Source organism: Coloeus monedula (assembly GCF_965178545.1).
Source record: "Coloeus monedula genome assembly, contig: HAP1_SCAFFOLD_67, whole genome shotgun sequence".
In the NCBI taxonomy this organism is placed as follows: domain Eukaryota; kingdom Metazoa; phylum Chordata; class Aves; order Passeriformes; family Corvidae; genus Coloeus; species Coloeus monedula.
This window is the reverse complement of record NW_028120824.1, coordinates 670,799-689,836: the sequence shown is the minus strand read 5'-3', so window position 1 is coordinate 689,836 and position 19,038 is coordinate 670,799. Positions and strand designations below refer to the sequence as shown.

The 19,038-nt window shown below is 45.2% G+C and overlaps 1 pseudogene across 1 annotated transcript in view; it reads left to right on the top strand.

The window, feature by feature from the left end:
• LOC309585542 (epidermal growth factor receptor kinase substrate 8-like protein 2) overlaps positions 1 to 18,356 on the top strand; it is a 139,729-nt pseudogene extending 121,373 nt beyond the window's left edge. Inside the window, exons 2-11 of the transcript in view lie at positions 3,021 to 3,095; positions 3,757 to 3,905; positions 4,051 to 4,177; positions 4,532 to 4,647; positions 14,153 to 14,264; positions 15,031 to 15,150; positions 16,001 to 16,148; positions 17,236 to 17,419; positions 17,826 to 17,958; positions 18,285 to 18,356. The product of the transcript in view is annotated as an epidermal growth factor receptor kinase substrate 8-like protein 2 (transcript). The remainder of the gene's footprint in view (positions 1 to 3,020; positions 3,096 to 3,756; positions 3,906 to 4,050; positions 4,178 to 4,531; positions 4,648 to 14,152; positions 14,265 to 15,030; positions 15,151 to 16,000; positions 16,149 to 17,235; positions 17,420 to 17,825; positions 17,959 to 18,284) is intronic.
• The last annotated feature ends 682 nt before the right edge of the window (positions 18,357 to 19,038 follow it).

Sequence of the window (19,038 nt, the reverse complement as noted above, 5' to 3'; positions counted from 1 at the left end):
ACAAACAAAGAATGACTGAATTTCTGCAGACTGTCACTCGGCAATCCTGCATTTCACACATGCAAAGGGAAACACTTTCCTTTGAGCCCTTTATTTCAAGGAGTCTCTTTTTTACTGAGCATCCAGTGAGAACAGTGCCCAGTTGTGGCTGTTATTATTTCTCTGCTTTTGCTGCGTGGCAATATTGAGCTGGAGCTCTGCAGAACACCCACTGCAGCCCTTGTCTCACTGGGGCACACCGAATTGACAAAAAAAGGCACAAAGATGAAACTCCTAAAGCAGCAGCAGCCCCAAGTCACTGAGCTGCTGCTTCCCACCACCAACACTCTGTGTCTCAGCAAACACTTCCAACGCACGAGCCAAGGCCACAGGGGAGTGAAAAGCCCAGAGCCTGCGGGCAGGACAAGCACTCCATTGATCAGTAACAAACCAACACAGCTCAGCTGGATGGTGCACTTAAGACTGGACCTGGAAGCATCAGGAAAAGCCATTGGAACACAAGCTCAGCAGCACAGAATCCATTTGGCACCAGCTGATGAGATGGGAGGCTCTGTGTGGGACACGTTGTGCATTCAGCTTCAACAATGCCACAGCTCCACAGCAGCGCTGAAAAACTTCTGCTTTTAACAGTTGGAGAGGATTTTCTCAATGGAAGTGAAGCTGTCATTAACAGAGGAACAGCACACGATGCACAACATAACCTGCAATAAAAAGCTTTTGCTTTCCAGCATGTAAGCATCCAGGTTACTGGACTTCAGCTCATGGAAACGAATCTGATGATAGATTTTTTTAAAATTTTTCTTGGAACTAAAAAAGTAAAATCTTCCATAAAAGGATAAAGCACAAAAATACTCTCTCAGTACGTCTCAGGAAGCCATTTAATACCTTCCATGTCCTAGGAACAACTAGGCAAAACACTTGGAAAGTGTGAGCAGTAGAAATGTTGACCATTGAATGTTTGGCAGCCGTGTGCTCCAGCCCCTGGGAGGGGCTTGTCCCCCACTCCACACCAGTCCTGCAGCTCCCCAGCTATTTCTTCTTCTTCTTCTTCGGGGGCTCATCCTCAGAGCTGCTGCTGCTGCTGCTGCTGGAGGAGCTCGGATCCGAGTCGAAGTCGGAGGAGGAGGAAGAGCTGCTGGAGGAGGAGGAGGGGGAGGAGGAGGAGTGTTGGGTGGAGTCGCGGGAGACAAGCACTCAAGGCATCATGTTCAGCAAGTCTCGATTTCTTTTTCAAAACTACACTTACTTATAGTACCTTTAATTAGCTCATACATATTGCAAAAGTCGAGCTCCTCATTGGTGGGAGCTATTCCGTGGGATCTGCAAACACGGTGGTCTTATCTTCCTCTTCCATATGGTTTCTGTCTTCTTACTTATCTGAATGCACATTCTGTTATCTATGCAACCTCTTGCTCAAGGACTCAGTGTCTGCATCTTTACTAAGCGTGCTGTGTTATCATGACCTTTGCTTTTTAGCCATTCTTCAGAAAGACTCTCAACAGAGGAGGAGCTGTCCTCACTGTCACTGTCCTCGGAGGAGGTAGAGGAGTCCTGGCTGTCAGAGGAGTCGCTGGCTGAGCTGTCACTGCTGCTGCTGCTGCTGGAACTGGTCACACTTTTGGACCTGGGAGAGAACAAAGAGCTGAGCACAGCCCTGCCAGAGCCCATGGCACCGTGTTCTCTGCTCTGCTGTAATTATCCAAAGATCAATTTGTTGCCTTGAAAATTTCCAGGCCTCACCACCTAAGATGAATTCCTGTGCCCTCCCTCCCTTTCCCACTCCTGGATGAGTGGATTTTGGCCATTTGAGCAACGGCAGAGTGGCCCCAGGGCATGACATAGCCCAGCAGGACTGCAGAGAGGGGCAGAGAGGGAAAGCTGGCCAGGATCTCGTTCCCAGCCCTGAGCAGGGGCTTTACTGGCCTGACTGTCCTGTACTACCCGAGCTCTGGGGACAATGAACCAGGCTCAGTCCCTGCCTCACCACTGCAGCAGGAATTCTGTCAGTTGTGACCAAACTTGTCCAGCGAACACATCCTACAAGCTCCTTCCTGGGCAGTTATTAATAAGGAAAACCAAGAGACTGTAAACAACCTTAAAGCAGGATACCAAGCTCCAGCCTTTTCTTTGAGAAGCAAATATGGCTAATTTGTGCCTGCTCAGAATCAGAAGGAGCAGCTGATCTCCTGGCAAGAGCCCAGGGTGGAGCACGCAGCAGAGCTGGGACACTGTGGTGGGGTCCTGCCACGTTCCTCACCATGGGGCTGTCGAGTCCCTGGGAAGTGCCCGTTCATTGGGTCACCCTGCTGCCAGCAGTTGTTTCGCACTTCCCACTCCACATTAATGTTTCATCTCCGGCATTTCAAATGCTTTGCATTTCGGTAGGAGCGGGGAGCCTGTCTCCCATGGCAACAGTGCCAGGAGTCCAGGACAGGAGAAGGAGCTGAATGGGAGCACAAACTGGAGAGGTTTCTCACCACAGCTCAGCTGATTGCTGTTACTGAAACCCAGTTCTTGCAGTAAATCAATCCCAAGTGTTTGCTCCTCCATTCTGCCACAGCTCACCTCAAATACCACTGGATTTGGAGCCTTTCAGTGGCCAGGGCAGCTCCGGGTGCCCCAGGCAAGACCTTGGTGGAGACTTTCCCTTGTCAGCAGTTTGCCAGGGGACCCTCAGAACACCTATCCTGTTGTTTTCATCCATGGAACTAGTGGGATTCTCAACCCTGCAAGAGGCAGAAGCACCAGCAATCCTGGCCCTTCCTCACTAGGACTTTCAAAATAAGCCAAGGTCTTCTGTGTCTGTTCAAATTAGCTTTAAAGGCACTGATTTAACAGAGAGGGTATTCCCCCCCGCCTGAAATTCACTGGGAATTAGAAATGGACACAAAATAAAAATGAATGATTCCTACTCCTCCATCCCTTACTGTTCTCATCAGTCCACAACACTCGCCCCATGTGACAGAAAAGAGAAGGCACACTCAGGTTAGGGTTAAACTGTGTTTACGTTCTCTTTTCAGGCCAAACTAAGGAAGCACATCCAAAACCCCTGTGCTTCAGAGTTGGTGCATTTCCTCTTCGGGCCGCTGGAACTGGTAAATCTTATTCCCAGGTCTCACTGGGAACTCCTTTTATTTCTAGTTCACACTTACAAGTAGATAGATTGTGCAACAGGGTTGGAAAACTGCTCATACCTGGCCACAGCTTTCTCAGGAACTTCCAGAAGTGATGCCGGTTGTTCCTGGCCTCTGATCCGGTTTGAAGCTTGAAGTAAATACAGGAATCCCAGCAAATATGAATCCTTCCACCGGGTCAGTAAGGCATTACTGTGAACAAAAGGGGCAGCCAGCTGGAGTCCCCACTGGGAATCTGTCTGGTCTCACCTTCAGGCAAATACGGCTCAGTATTTGCACTGAAAATGCTTGGAAGCAGAAATCCCAACTTGGAAAAGGAGCCACAAAGGAATAGCAAGATACTTTCCATTTTTTGAAGTGTCAGCTTCTGACACTTCACTCGTCTGTAACAACAGCTCATTTGTAGATCAGCTCTTCCTTTGACTCCAATCCAAAAAAATCTCATGTTCCCTTGAACTGTCCAGTCTCCTTCAAAGACTTAGGTTGATGTTTCTTGCAGTGACTGTGCTGATCCAAGGATCAGCTTTGTCTTCGCTTCCTGCTCATCTGTGTGTCCCTGGTTTGACATTTTGACCGTTTCCTGCAAGTTCTCTCCTCTTTGTGTGGTTTGTGTGTGACCCAGATCATCAACAGCTGCGGTGGCCCCGAGCTGGCCCCGTCTGTCCTCAGCCCACTGCTTTCTAAAGACACCACCGATTTCCTGAGAGGACACCTGACACCCAAAGAGATAAACCTCTGGGATTCCCTGGGGGAGACATGGACCAGATCCAGGTAAGGACAGAGCTGCCATCTCCCCAGGCTCCCCACGCAGACGGGATGCTTGGATTCCCTGATGCTCCTGCTTCTTCTTTCAGGGGATGCCCTGAAAGACACATTCTTTGTGAATGTCACCTCATATTCCCACTTTCTGTCCTAGAGCCGAGTGGCCCCGAGACACGAACGTCCCCACCTACATCCCCAAATTCCGCAACGGCTGGGAACCACCCACAGAAATCTTCCCTGGAGCTCCCTGGGAAATAGACATTGGACACTTGCAAGAGGAAGGTTAGTCCTGTGTCCCTGTCTCTTCACTCTCCCTCCCCCTTTTCCGGAGAAATGGAGCTGCAGGGGTAGTGGTGGCATGCAACAAGTAGTTGGCTCAAAACTCAGTTGGATCTGGTTGCCCCAGTTAAATACAGAAAGCAAATGAGGCTGGAAAAGGGCAGCAATAATGAGCCTCTCCCAATCCAAGGCAACAGCACCCTACAGCGTAACTGAGCTCCAGGGACACAGGCTTCCCTGGAGAACACCTTGACCAAAATCTGCCAGACCATGACTCATCTACCACTATCCCTCTCCTTTTCTCCGATCAGCTTTCCCCTTTCCTGGTAACACTGACTCCATGTCTGCCTTTCCAGCTCTCCTCAGCCAATGGATATCCTTACTGGAACTCCTCACTCAAGCGTGGCCAGACGGCTGAGCAGACACAGGTCGGGGATGCCTTCAAACAGAACATCACTCCACATGGAAATAGGTGATGGATCCGCACGCCCGGAGCTTTGGCTCCCACCTCGGAACCTCATGAACGCACACGGACACGTACAGTGACACTGGGACGTTTGGGCATCCTGGAGACAACTCCCTGCCACTGTTAATAACCACCAAGGGAAGACAAAGATCAGCTGAGGGCTTATTCCCATAAGCACTGTCTGCTGTTTAACCCCCAGCAGCTCTGCAAGGAAAGGAATCGCAGGTGTTTTCCACCGCAGGAGGCAAAAATATTGACTGACTTCATCAGTCCATCCATAGGTCTTGTTTCCCAACATCAGCCCAGCAAAGTGACCTTAAGGATCAGGTGCCAAAGATGCTGCACTGCGCTTTGGCTCTCCATGTGTGTAGAGATGCTGGAATCATGGAATCACAGAAGGGATTGGGTGGGAAGGGACCTTAAAGATTATCCCGTTCCAACCCCCTGCCATGGCCAGAGACACCTTTCACTATCCCAGGTTGCTTCAAGCTCTGTCCAGCCTGGCCTTGGACACTGCCAGGGATCCAGGGGCAGCCACAGCTTCTCTGGGCAACCTGTGCCAGGGCCTCAGCACCTTCACAGGGAAGGATTTCTTCCCAATATCCCATCTAAACCCACCCTCTGGCAGCGGGAAGCCATTCCTCCTTGTCCTTTCACTCCAGGCTCTTCAAGTCCCTCTCCAGCTCTCTTGGGGCGCCTTTAGGCACTGGAAAAGGCTCTAAGGGCTCTCCAGAGCCTCCTCTTCTCCAGGCTGAACATTCCCAGCCCTCCCAGCCCGTCTGTGTAATGCTCTAGCTCTTGGAGCACTTCCTGGCCCTTCCTGTCTGATATTGCGCTGGTTTATTAAAGGAAATTCTGACTCTTTCTGCTATCTCTGTGTATTTATCTCCAAAGGACTGTGAGTACGGAAGAGTCATCCCCTATGTTCCTCAGCTCTTCTTTGGGGAACTCACCTACAAATGGAACTGCAGAAATGGGGAGGGAGGAAAAGGAAACAGGATGTGAATCGAGCACCTGCATAGTGACCACAGATGTCCACTGCTAGACAGACACTGATGTCAGGCAGATCATGCCCTCCAAATAGTGCTCAGAAAGAGAACAAGTTTGGGATTCCTGAAACTGCTCTGAATTGGATTTGCTTAAACAGATGTCATTAGTAAAAGCAATCAAAGAAAGAGTTTTGATCCCTCTTCCAAGCTGATGCCACTTATCATGTATCTTCCCTGCATTCTTCTAGGGAAGCTGTTTTTGATGTTGTCCTGTCCTTCTTTTTATAAGGGAGCAAAAATACTTTATTAAGTATTACTCTTTCAGTTTTGTTTCCTCTCCTCTTCTGAGATACAGTAAAGTGAACATTCAGCAGAATAGTTTTGTATTTTTTGAACACAATTCTTCTTTTATCCAACTGAGGCCCTTCTGTGATCATGAAAAAACAGAAACTGTTGTGAACTACAGTTTACACTCATAAGAGGTTGACATGGGTCTGTTCTCCAAGGTTATTCTTAGTTCAACTGCTGTGTAAACTGTTGATGTCACTGACTGGAGGCTGCTCTTCAGGACATTATAGATATGATAATTATATGACAGAAAATGCAACATATAGTTGAATCTGACCTTCAAGTTCACTAGCTTAAAAAAGGAAAAAAATGTCTGTAAGAAATTTGCTGCTTTTCCCATTACTAAGATGTAATAAATGCCTTCAAGTTTATACTCAGTCGACAGCATATACACATGGACAGCAGTGCCCATCCATCTTCAAGCTAGGGTACATTTTAAGTGTCAATGATCACTGCCTCCAGAAAGCATTTTTGAGACAAAACAGGCAAAGTCTTTTGCATATCTAGACAATCATCCAATACTAGGATCTTCACTCTCACATAAACACTTCATGTTTTTCCACAGAGGAATCTGAGATAGATTTTTCTGAGAAATAACAAACCACCAAAAATTAATTAAATGACAAACAAGGGAAAAGCACCACTTCCTCACTCAGCACATTTTCCTTGATTTTCATTAAGCATTCAGATTTACAGATGCTGATATTGCCACAAGAGCAGTTTTTTTCTGGTTTAACTTCCTCTTCCAGTAGAGCAAGCACAGCTGCAAAATGCAAGCTCACTTCTAGGCTCTCTTACACATCACCAGTTTACCACATTCCAACCAGTCACAGCTGTGCAACACCCCGTCAGGGTACTGGGATTACTGCAGTGCCACAGACAGTTTAAGTGAGGCTCATGGAGCTGTACAATTTTAACTATGTTTTATATGTATAATTAAATGATGCATGACATGGAAATAAGCCAGCTGTACTGAAACTGAACAAACTAACTGCTCTGATGCAACAGTTAAGCATCTCATCAGTTCTAAAATGAAACAGGTTTAAAGCAAAAACAATATAGAGAACAGAATGCTTGACACTGTTAAATAGCATGGTCAAAGGATAATTTTTGAACATTAAGGAAATGCACTCACCCAGTCAAATTTTCAAAAGAATTCCTGGCACCAAAATGTTCTCTGTTTGCTTTTTCACCATGTTTTAAGAATGGATCACTCTGGGGGAAGAAAATCCTGTGCGCAAAACACTGCGTGAAACTAAACAATCCTTAAACATGGCTAATTTCCATGTGGAGCTGATGATTTAGCACTGTCATCCTTCAGCAGAGGAGAAAGAACTACCTGTCTTTAGTTTATTTAGGTAAGATGAAAAAAGTGAGGAGCGTGAATTTGATCTTGCTTCAATTTACTTCAGTGGAAAAACTCTTGCCATGACTTCAGTGAGAATGAGACTGCATCTTAATTCATTCTATATGGAGAAAAACAAATCAGCTGAGAATAATGCTTTTGTTTATTAGATGTAAATTACTACCATAGTCGTTTTTAACAGTGCTAAGTAAATCCTGCTTTAAAAGCCAAACGTTGCCTTCAGTCCTGCTTATTCCTCTGTACTGTGTCACAATGCAGGATTCCTGGTCCTCTGACCAAGTCACCGCTGTCACAGTAAGCATGGCTTGCTCTGGGGAATGGCCACATTCCCACACGGGAATGATAGATGTTTGTGGATGTCACTGGTGACAATGTCCAAATCTGGGCTAGGGCATGCCCCCCAGCCAAGAAACTAGGGTGCACACTTTTGTAATATAAATGCATTCACTGAGAACACAGACTGCACTTACTAAAATGTCCATGAAAAGCAGCCAAGTAAATCAAATCAATAGGGTTAAATTTGCAATTAGGATTCTCTCTTTCGGCAGGAAAATTTTAGGATAGCCACAAATTGAGAAAAATTTGCTTTTTTTTCTTCTTTTTCTCAGAAGGCAATCAACCTTCTGGTCTGGCTATTCTTTACTTCTCCCTATGAAGTAAAATCTAAAAAGACACACACACGATATTTATGGAAGGACCTCCCAATGAATTAGGAAAAATTATTACTCAGAAGATCAAACAGAAACAAGACTGTCTACACTGTATGAATTAAACATACATGAATTAGACTGGTATATGAAAACCTTCTGCATCTGCTCTAGAGGTTGGAATGAGGATGTTAAATGAGGCAGCAGACAACAAGGACGTGCTGCTTAGGGAAGCTGAATATCACTTCTGTGCTTGTGGAGTTCTGCAGTTTGGATGAAGGTCACAGGTTATCTCCAGCTACATGAAAATGAGTGATAAATACACACTGTTGGTCTTAGACTGAAAGCAGTACTGGGCAAAGAGAGTCAAAATATGGAATATTACTCAAAATCATCCCCTGGTTTTCTAAAGATCATAATCTTCTATTAGAAGACAGTTTGTTACCTTCTCCTAATAGTAAAGCTGTAATAGTAAAAGCACCTCAATCTTGTAGAAGTATCTAAGATACACAGAATAAGTAAGGTATATGCAGTGAGAGCACCCTAAAAACATCACAAGAGGAGTGACAATTTCTGGGATAGTAATGACATGAACGAGTATCTAAACGTTAAGTCTGAGTGAATAAGAGAATTTTTCAACTAATGGATCAGGGAAAATGTGAAAGGATGAGATATGTGATTAAAGATCATAGTGTATTCGGTTAACACAGGTGGAAAATATATGACTTTGATGCTGTACTACAACATATTTTAATTGATTTGTGTGTAGTTTTAGTTTTATACATGCACAATTTTTTAGAACACATCTTTAGACTGGGACAAACAATAAAGGAAATCCATTGTATGACTTTACATTGATCCCAACATCACTCACTGGAATATCTTAACATTTCCTGCACAGATTCCCATTCGTTAAGATGACAACCTTGAGAAGAAGGAAACCTATAACTGCCATTCAGAGAAGGTCTAAAATTTCAATTGCTGTTTGAACACAAAGGAGCTTTGACATGCTGTGGTTTATTGAAGCACTCCTGCAGTTATAGACACATCTTTAACCACCCTACCCTCTCCCTCTTCCTCCATCCACCACTGATTGATGCAACTGGAAGCTTCAGTAACTGCAGAGCAAAGTCCCGCTTACTTCCAGCTCTCCTGGCCCAGCAAATGCTCAGCTCTTCTGGGAAGATGGAGCTATGCCATAAGCACATTGCACCTGAAAGGAGATGAAACCTTCCCTTCAAAGACACATGTGACCAGGTTTTTGGAACTGCCTGATGTGGCCAGTTCTCATCTGTTTTCCATAAAGAAGGAAAAGAGCCCTGTATTCTCCTCTTCATGATAGTTCAAGTATGAATTCCAAAGAACAGAGATGCCAGGACTTGTCAGTGACATGACTAACAATTTTATGAGAACTGGCAAAACAGTTCATTTCTCCTACATCTTATTCTCAGAAACCTTGGAATTGTTTTGTCTGAAAGATTTGGGGGGAGGAAGGTGGACTTAATTCTCACAACTATATTAAATATTCAGTACATCTGATATTCTGTTGTCAACACGCAAAATATAGTTTAATTATGATAAGCCATACTGGAATCATTTACAATACATAAATGTGAAAAAACAGCGTTAAATTATTTCTTGTTCCATGTGGAAAAATATACACCTTCCAACCCCCCAAGAAAGTAAGACAAGGCATAATAAATTCTGGTAATTCTCTTTCTTCTGACTTTTCAGTTCCATCACAGCTCTCAAAACTAAGATTTATGTGCTGTTTTGCATCTGTATCTGTTGTTGATTTTCCCCCCCTACAGGGATATAGGTGAATAAGTTTGGACAGGAAACGGTATCCCTCAAGCCAAACTGAAAGGTTTATAAAGTTGCTAAGAAAAGTTTGGGTCAGGGCCTAAATATCAATCATCTGCTCACTGTCTTTTTAAACGAGCTCAGGCATTTTCCCAACTGTTCCCAGCAGGTCTCTGCCACTATTTTAAACTAAGATTTCAGCCATTTTTTTTCCCCTGTGTTGACCTCACTAATTTTTCTTTCTCCCCCTCTTTACCTGCCAAAGGCATCCATCAGGATTTTGCCAAAGGCTATCTGCTTTTGAAGTTGAGAGGAATTCACTAATCGTGAGTGTCAAATCCACAGTAAATGCCATGGCCATATGGTATATGCTGCTTTTGGGAATTAGCTCAAAAGGCCTAGCTGTGAGAAGGCTGGCTGTATGTCAGGAGGGTTTTACTGCTAACTTTCATAACTCATGTCAGCTCTTTCAGTTTCTGTATGCATTGGCTTCAGGGAGTGCAACTGTTCCCTGAATTTATAAAAATGTTGTCAAGATCCCTTGATCTTGCTTCCTCTGTCTCTCTCGCACAAACACATCCAAACACATTTATATACACAGTGGAATAGCATGCACAGTGGCATGCAAATCTAGCAAAAGAGAAGCTTGTAAATAAATAGCATGTCATTCTGCTTACTCAATACATTTCTCTGGGTGTTAAACTCATGATAAACATATCATAAGCCCCGATGAAGGCTCTACAGCCTGTCCCATCACACCATCCTGAGTGTAACTCTGCAATGCATAGGAAGACATAAGTTTGAAAAACAGAGCAGAAATAGCTCCCCTAAGGGCAAGGTGCTGACATAGCTGAAACATAACTAACTGGAGAGCATTTGTTTTCACTAAAGAAGGAAGTGTCAGTGACACATCTCTGTGCCTGTGGAGGTGTACTGTACATTCAAAGCAAAAAGAAATCCACCTTCTTTAAAAAATTGGCCATTAATACATAAATATGTCTGTGTTGAAATCCCTCAGACGGTACCATTCTTAACAAGAACTACACACAAGACTAAGAAATTCTGCAGAGAATCACGCTTTTGTGATCCAAAGAGGCAAGGAGAAAGAAAACCACATATGAAGAGTTTAACATATCCACTTAGTGATAGAAAAAGAATTATTACAAAAATAAATGTCAGTCCCCTTGAAACACTTGAGTCAGCTCTCTCAACTTTCTCTGATGCTGTAGGAAGGTGTGAATGTCCTCCATGTGTCACATCATCCGCACCAGCCACACAGGAATGTCTCCAATGCACCTCAGAGCCTTTCAAGGACCACTCCCCTCTAATTTATGTACAGTCTGTTAACATCCTCTTGGAGCAAACAGAAATAATACTTTTAAAAGACATTTATACTTCAGAAACATGTGCCCCGACACAACAAAAAACCCAGATTTTAATACTGCCCCGAGGCAGAATTCATCCATCTTTAAGGCTTCTATTATGTATTTCCTGGTTAGTAATACAAAAAGAACTGCTGGCAGTATCACATCGAAACCAAAGTGCCAGAATCAGAAAAACTACTGAAAAGTTTACCTTTATAGGAAAGCTTCAGTCTTGGGATATTTTGTTTTGACGTTCCAGTGACTGGAAGGAACAGCATCGCTAAAGACAGCAGGCTGCAGGCATGTGGCACTTGCAAAGCTCTCATTCTGCTCTCCTCTTCTGTATCTTCTTTTGTACTATGGTGAAATATCTCCCCACTTTTCAAACAATCCAAGTTTGATCTGGAAGAAAAAAAGAAAACATCTGTAGATCTGCTTTACTGCATAAGCAACAATTCTGTAAGCAAGCCAGACCTATTTCTAAAGAGCACCTCAGTTAATTTCTTTGCTACGAAAGTATTTTTCCTCTAGTACAAGTAAATAGTTTTGTTTCTTTAATACTAAATTTACACATTTTGACATTGGAAAAATATGTACTTTTCAGACACCAATGTCTAGCCTAGCTAACGTTTAAGCACAAATTAAATTAATGCAGTATCCATAAAAAGAACATTTGACATTCAAAAGTGACCATGCAACTTGATAGTTAATACCAGTCCATTGGATATCTTACATGTTTTATAACTCTTTTTGTCTCAGTACAACAGCTATTGTGTGTTTATGCTATGACTAGAATGAACTGTAATGTCTCAGATGCCATGGGGGTACAAGCTGAGTTAACAGTGAGTACTTACCCATCAAAAACTAAACTAAGAAAACTGGAAAGAGCAAGCAGTTGTGTTTAGTTTTAATAGAGAAAAAAGTCAAAGCGGATGATGGATTTAAAAGTGCTTTCAGTATGATATTTCCAGCAGAACAACTGCCTCAACTCATCCACCAAAATGTCCTATAAACTTTAATGAGTGTTTCAGGCCGGGGTCAATAGGCTGATACGGGATTTTGTTAGCACAGTGTGCAACTAAGCCAGCTTTGCAACACTTTTCACTTAGTAAGAATCATTCATATTCCATAAATCTTGAAGTGTTTTACAACTGAAAGCAATTATCACTGCCCTTATTTTCCCTATGCAAAAACGGAACCATAAAGCTGCAGTGAACCTATTTCCTCAAGGTCACACAGCAAGCACAGTAGTTGAAAAGAAAACAGCAACAGCAGTCCTGCTGTCCTTTGTACCCAGCTATCAAGGGTCCCTTTTGCCCAATAACTCGACTTTTGCACATGAAATTATTTGAAATGGCATCTTGAGTTCTGAAGGCAAAACTTCATGGTTAATAAATCACAGAGATCAGAGTATGAAAATATTTGTGAGACCAGATCCTTCCCCCTGCAAGTGCCTGATGCTAGAGGTCAAGGGAGATGGCTGGTGAAATGACAAATGTCAGTGTTTGAGTAATGCTGTAAAACCAAGGAGTAAGGAAATGTTATGGTTAGTCAAGAGATTAATGGCTCATGATGTGCCATGAAAATTCTTTTCTGAAAGGTACTGGAGCTGCCTGATTAAAAGAGCAATCCTAGTGCCCACATCAGCCAGCACTTGCACAGACACCAAAGGAGAGGTTCCTTGCAAGTCCATGAGAGATGCAGCACAGCTTGTGGCCCCTGAGCCTTTCCACCGGTCTGTTATTTGAACTCCTGCAGCACTGGGTCTTGCAATTCTGTGAGCTACAGCAGCACCCAGAACCAATTCGGCACCTCCTGATACAGGCAGTTCATCCTTCCTGGCATGAAAGGATGGAAACAGAATCCCTTCCGTTCTCTCTGACACAGGAAATCTTTCTCAGATGAAACTTGGGCTTTCTGAGCCTCCAGACTTTCGCTCAATAGCAAAAGACAAGGAAGTGTGCAAGAAGAGCATGATGGTGAAAAAGAGGGAAACAATTCATAAAATCCCCAAAGCATAATTCCTATTGCAGAACACTAAGCTTCTTCCTTCTCAGTCCCCTCTTCAACACTCATATTCAGTGTCTGAATGCACTACTCTTGGCCAAGTGTGAGTACATGTTCACGAAATGACATGGAGAGAAAACAGACAAACATGAAATGCCTGTTTCATCTTTCTCTTCCCTTTATTACAGTATCAGATCCTAAGAGAACACCCTTACTTCTTCTGTGCCAACACATCTATCTGAGGGTGGACCACGAAGGACTAAAGTGGATTAGACTATCCCAGGGTTAAATCGCCTTGAAGAAATTTATTTAGAGGTGAAAAAGGGGAAAAGAAGGAGAGGGGACGAGGGGGAAGAATATATGAAGATGAGACACCAGCCCTGTTCATCTTCAGCAGGATGATAGTGACAAACCATACTTCAAAAAGAAGCAATTAAGAGGGAGCCAGTCTCACTGCAAGTATGTTGAGAAGTCACGGCCTGAAGGTCTGGGCCTCAGCCAACAGGGAACTCACCAAAGGATATGGGGCTCATTTTCTTGAGGCAAATTACTGTGAAGAATCAGGACTAAATTTGACTAAAAAAACAGTTGCATCAATGCACTGTCATTTGCTGAATTGATTGAGAATCAGCACCAAACTCGGCCCTTCGGCCATAGCTCACAACCTCACTTTTTCATGTAGGCTTTTTTTGCTAATGGGAACCTTCCTTTTTTCTTGGTTGGGTTTTTTTTCCCCTTTCCCCTTTTATTTGAATAATGTCTGTGAAAAACCATTTGCTTTCACGAGGCGGTTAGTTTACACTGGAGGCAGCAGCTCTGTGAGCTCGAGCCAACCCTGTCCTGTCTTTAGATTCATTGCAATCTGGCCACATTGTCACATATATTTTTAGTTTATGATGATCCTCTAATACAATTCCAGCTTCCACACAGAGTCCTTCCAACAGTCTAGCTCAGGTTAATGAACTTCAGGACACTTCTCTTCTGCAGGAATTTCGAGGCCCAGGGGGTGGCTGTGCCCAAGAGATTTGCCAAAATCCGCTACGATTTCACCGCGCGAAACGCCAGTGAGCTCTCGGTGCTGAAGGATGAAATCCTGGAGGTACGTGACCGCTCCTGGAAAAGGTGTGTCCCCCAGGGGCAGGAGAGAGCTCGGGATAGCAACAAGCACCAACTCCATTTTCCCTGGTGGTATCTCAGCAGTGACACAAAGCTTTGCTCAAACCCAAAGCTGGAGCAGGCTGCCTGTGCTGTGTCGTGTCATTTCCTCAGCTCAAAGACATCGGTCCCATTTTAACCACAGTGAGGAGGGAGGACAACAACTCGCTCTAGAGCCCTGCTCATCCCCCGCTGGGTCGGTTCCTTATCACCACTTCCTCCTCCACGAGGATTTGTTTTCTCTGAAAAGCACCTTTCTCATAACCTTTCTCTTACTGCAGCACTGTTGGCAGCTGGACAAGGTGGGACGTGACTTGGGCTGACACTGATCTGTGACCTGAGGAAAAGGTTTCTCTGCAAAATGTGGCTTTTTATTTATTTAATTATTTATTTTAATGCAAAAAGACATCAGAAACTCAGTCATTAGGAAAAAAAGGTCTGGAGAAACAGGGACATTATGTAGGAACTATGAGTTCTTCAGCACGCAGAGGTGCTCTCCTGTTCATCCTTACGATACATTCTGATGCTTTCCAGGAAAAGTTTCAGTCCTGGATTGCATCTGAGAGCAACAGATCTGATTAGAGCTCCTGGCCTCAGTGATGTCCTTCTGGCAACTTCACCTTTTGGATGGTTCGGCCCCGCTATATCCTGGTTGTTTATGCCTGAAATCCCATTTTCCCACAGCAGATTTATTTTTGTCCCTCTCTCAGGTGTTGGAAGATAATAAGCAGTGGTGGAAGTTGCTCAACCGGAGTGGGCAGGCCGGTTATGTTCCGTACAATATCCTGGATGTGGTGAAACTGGAAGAGCTCAAACAGGTCTGTAGTCAGGTAATACCTGACTGGTATCAGCTGCAGGGCACAATCCGCCTCTGGGAATAATGTTGTCATTAGACCTCCCTGATTTCTTAGGATACTATGCACCAATCAGGACAGACCTTCAGAAGTAGACAAAGCCAGGAGATTCCTGAGTCTCCTATGATAAAATTCACATTTTGCTACGATCGTCTTCCCAAATAAGGCCTATCCTTCCTATTTGTGCACCAGCCTCCTGCTTTCCATATTTTTCCACATCAAGATTTTTCTTGGGGGTTAAATTCAAGATGGACACTTCCCTCAGCCAGTTCAGTTCAGCACCAGGAACACGTTACTGGAGTGGAGGCAGATGGAAACACCATCTAAGTGAGAATTAACTGAATACTGCAACTTGCACTGCAGAAATGTGGAGCTGGAGTGTTCTAAACACCCTAGGGAAGCATGGAATTGCTTCCCCATTTTGGTATTGCAGCGTTTGGGCAAAGCCTAAGGCGGCCCAGCAGGCTTCTGGATAAATCCCTGCTAGTTTAATCAAAACGTCAAAAAACTTTCCAGTCCGCTCCAGGCCCTTGGCAGTGGTCCCGCTTCACATCCCAGCTACGGAGCAGTGAGGCTCTGCCTTCCAATGAGATCGAACACGTTTGGCACAACTAGGAATTCCCTTGCGCAAACTTCAGACTTTGCTTTGGGTTCTTCATTCCCAGAAATTAACTTCTTCCATGCAGCTCCACCTGAGGTCTCCCCAGCCCCACATCAGCACAAGGAGAACACGGCAGTTTGTCCCTCCGTGGGTGTGAGGCAGAAAGCTTAAGAAAATTAAAAACGACCAAAAAAAATTCTTACTTTTCTTTCCCTTTCTAACCAGTCTAACCAGAGGTACAAAGGAGACCTGAGCCCCAGGGGCCATGGCCCATCCAGCCCAACCCACAAGCTGCCTGCCAGCTACGCCGGGGATAAGTGGGGCACTGAGATGTTGTCGCGCCACTCTGCACAGGACGCCAAAGAACGCACGTGTGTGTCCCACTCTGGGCTCCCCTGGGTTTGGGCGCTCGGGGGACCAGACCTGCCCAAGGGGCTCCCCTGCACCTTTTACTGATCACAGCAATGCAGCAGCACTGTGTCTGGAGGCCATTCCAGGCAGGACAAGAGCCAAGAGAGCAGCCCTGGGGCTTGTGACACCGCCGGGGCTCTCGGGCGGCCCGGGCCGAGCAGGGCAATAAGTGATCACCCCATGCCTCCTTCCTCCAGTTCTAACTTCCTCCTCCTCCTCCCAAGGAGAGAGTTTCCTTTCTCTTCCAAAATGTTTAAGTGTGTCTAAGGAACAGCTCAGGTCAATCCCTTTCTCTCACTTCCTTTTGCTCATCTCCCGGCACACACACAGTGCCCGCCTGGCCGCTTCCTTCATGTGGTTCCACAGAATTCCCGGCCAAACAGGAGATCCGCATCACTCCCTCACCCTGCACGTGCTGTGGGGCTCACAGAGCAGGAGAGAGATCAGGGGCCCTGCTCACCTCACCCCTTATCCCACCCTGTCCACTCCTGGAAGCAGGAGCCCTTCTGGGACGACAGGAAGCCCCACAATACAAGGACACAAATCTGTTCGTATCACTGAGTTATTCTCCACAGTCTTCAGGAGTTTCATGGGGAAAGCGATACTGGATGAAGAGTCACTGGAGTTTTCACAGAAGCACAGGATGCCCTGGGCTGGAAGGGACCTTCAAGCTCATCCCATCATGAGTGTGTTGCTCATTCCCAGTTTGTGCTTCCTGCCGCTTCTGTTCTGTTGCGGAGCAAAACCTGGAGCTCTGCGATCAGCAAATTAGTGACTAGAAGCAGCAGAGAGGACTGAAAAGGTCTCAATTGCAAACCTCCAATTGTAGATTCTCACAGAACTGTGCTTCCACATCAGGCAACAGCCAAGGGGTGATGGGAGCAAAATAAATGGCAACACAGGGGCACAGGAAAATGGGAATCACTTTTCTGGGCTGAATTTAAATAAGAATGTTGAGCCACATCCCCATTTGCCTTACAGTTTCCCCACAAACATTTAATGGCATTTTTGACTGAAGACTTGCTTTCATTCCCTACTTGTTTCTACAGAACTTATTCACCAAACGGATGAGCTGAACGACGAGCTGCTAAAGAAGATCACAAACAATAAAATTCAGCCTCCCCACAGGAATTTCAAAGTGGAAAAGCCTCAGCAAGTTTTCGTGCCCCTCACCTTTGAATCCAGCACTGAAGAAGTCAAAGCCTGGCTGGAGGCCAAGTCATTCAGCAAAGAGTAAGATTTGCCCTATTGCCACGTGCAATGCTCGTCCTTCCCTGGAGAAGGAGCGGGGGAGGCCACCGGCACCATCTCACCTGGGACAAGCCACTTGGATTTACTTACAGAGCCTGTGTTGCAAATTAGATTTCAACCCTGTTCAATCCAGGCTCTATAACCAGAATGTTCAGAGCCCAAAGTCACTCCCTTTCTCTGGTATAAATATTTTCTTGGAGATAAACAGTTAACTAACTAAATCCAAGGCCTGAAATGCTACTGGAATTGCAGCTGCCACCTTGGAACAGCCCCAGGGCCCCGTGATATGGTCCCACTGCAGCTCCTGGCCTCCCATCTCCAACTCCTCACCTCTGGCACGAGGCCACGTGCAGCACAATCGTCACCTCCCTACTTTGTGTCTCCCCAGGACCGTGGAACACCTGGGCATCCTCACTGGAGCTCAGCTCTTCTCCCTCAACAGAGAGGAGCTGAAGAAGGTGTGCGGTGATGAGGGAAACAGAGTCTACAGCAAGATCACAGTGGAGAAAAACCAGCTGGAGGTAAGCATTTTTCTGGATAATTCCTGCTGGAATGGGGGCTGTACCAGCAGCGTCAGATAGCTCATTAAACAGGCATTTTAAAAAATACAATTGTGGGGAAAAAAAATGCAACCAAACCTACACCAGCAATAAAACACACGTAAAAATTCCGAAGTGTCTTTTGAGCAAATCTGTAAGATCCCCCTGTTTCCACTAATTAATCTGCTTTTTACTGATATCACTTATCTCTGTGAAACTAGCTCTACTTTTACAGCATTAATTAAATACTGTCACTTAACTGCAGCTTGAAGTTCAAATCCAAACTGCCTGTTTTGTTTCCATTCCAGAAAAGCAGAGGGGAGTCGGAGCTCCAAGAAATCACGAAGCGCCGCCAGGAAAGGATTGATTCTGCAAATTAAAGTCTCTCTGCTTTATTTCAGCTCTTAGCCCTAAGTAGTGCAGAAAAAAAGGGAATGAAAGCAATGATTCCTGGCCCAGGCCAGATGCAGCAGAGCTCCCCTTGGGGTCCAGCTGCCATCAGAGTGACAATTCCTTGAACACTGTTGGGAAGGGTTGACAATAAGACCATGTCCCACTGGGAAAGGTGTTTTAATTTTGCATGAAGTATTTTTTTTATAACTATATATTTTATACTGAAATTTTCCATGCATGCGATCAGAGCAGGATTCACACGGGGCTGGATGTACAAGGGCTGGCTTCAAGCAAAAAAAGACCCCCAAAGCTTTTCTCCGAGGGCTGTCCCCTGCTCCCCACTCTCCCCTGGCAGAGCAGGCGTGGCACACAGCACAAGAGAGGCCAGCCTCAAGGCTTGGAGCCTGGACCAGAGGAATAAGGCTTTAGAACCCTGCAATGGTTTGGGTTTAAGGAAAGGACATTAAAGCTCATCCCACTCCACCCCCCTGCCATGGGCAGGAATGCCTGTCACAAGCCCAAGTTGTTCCAAATCTTGTCCAACCTGGCCTCGGACACTTCCAGGAATGGTGAGTCATGACCTCTCTGGGCAACCTAACCCTTTCTATTTCCATTTCCATTTCCTCCTCAGTGCAGGTGTCCCCTGCAGCCCACGAGCACAGGGCCGGT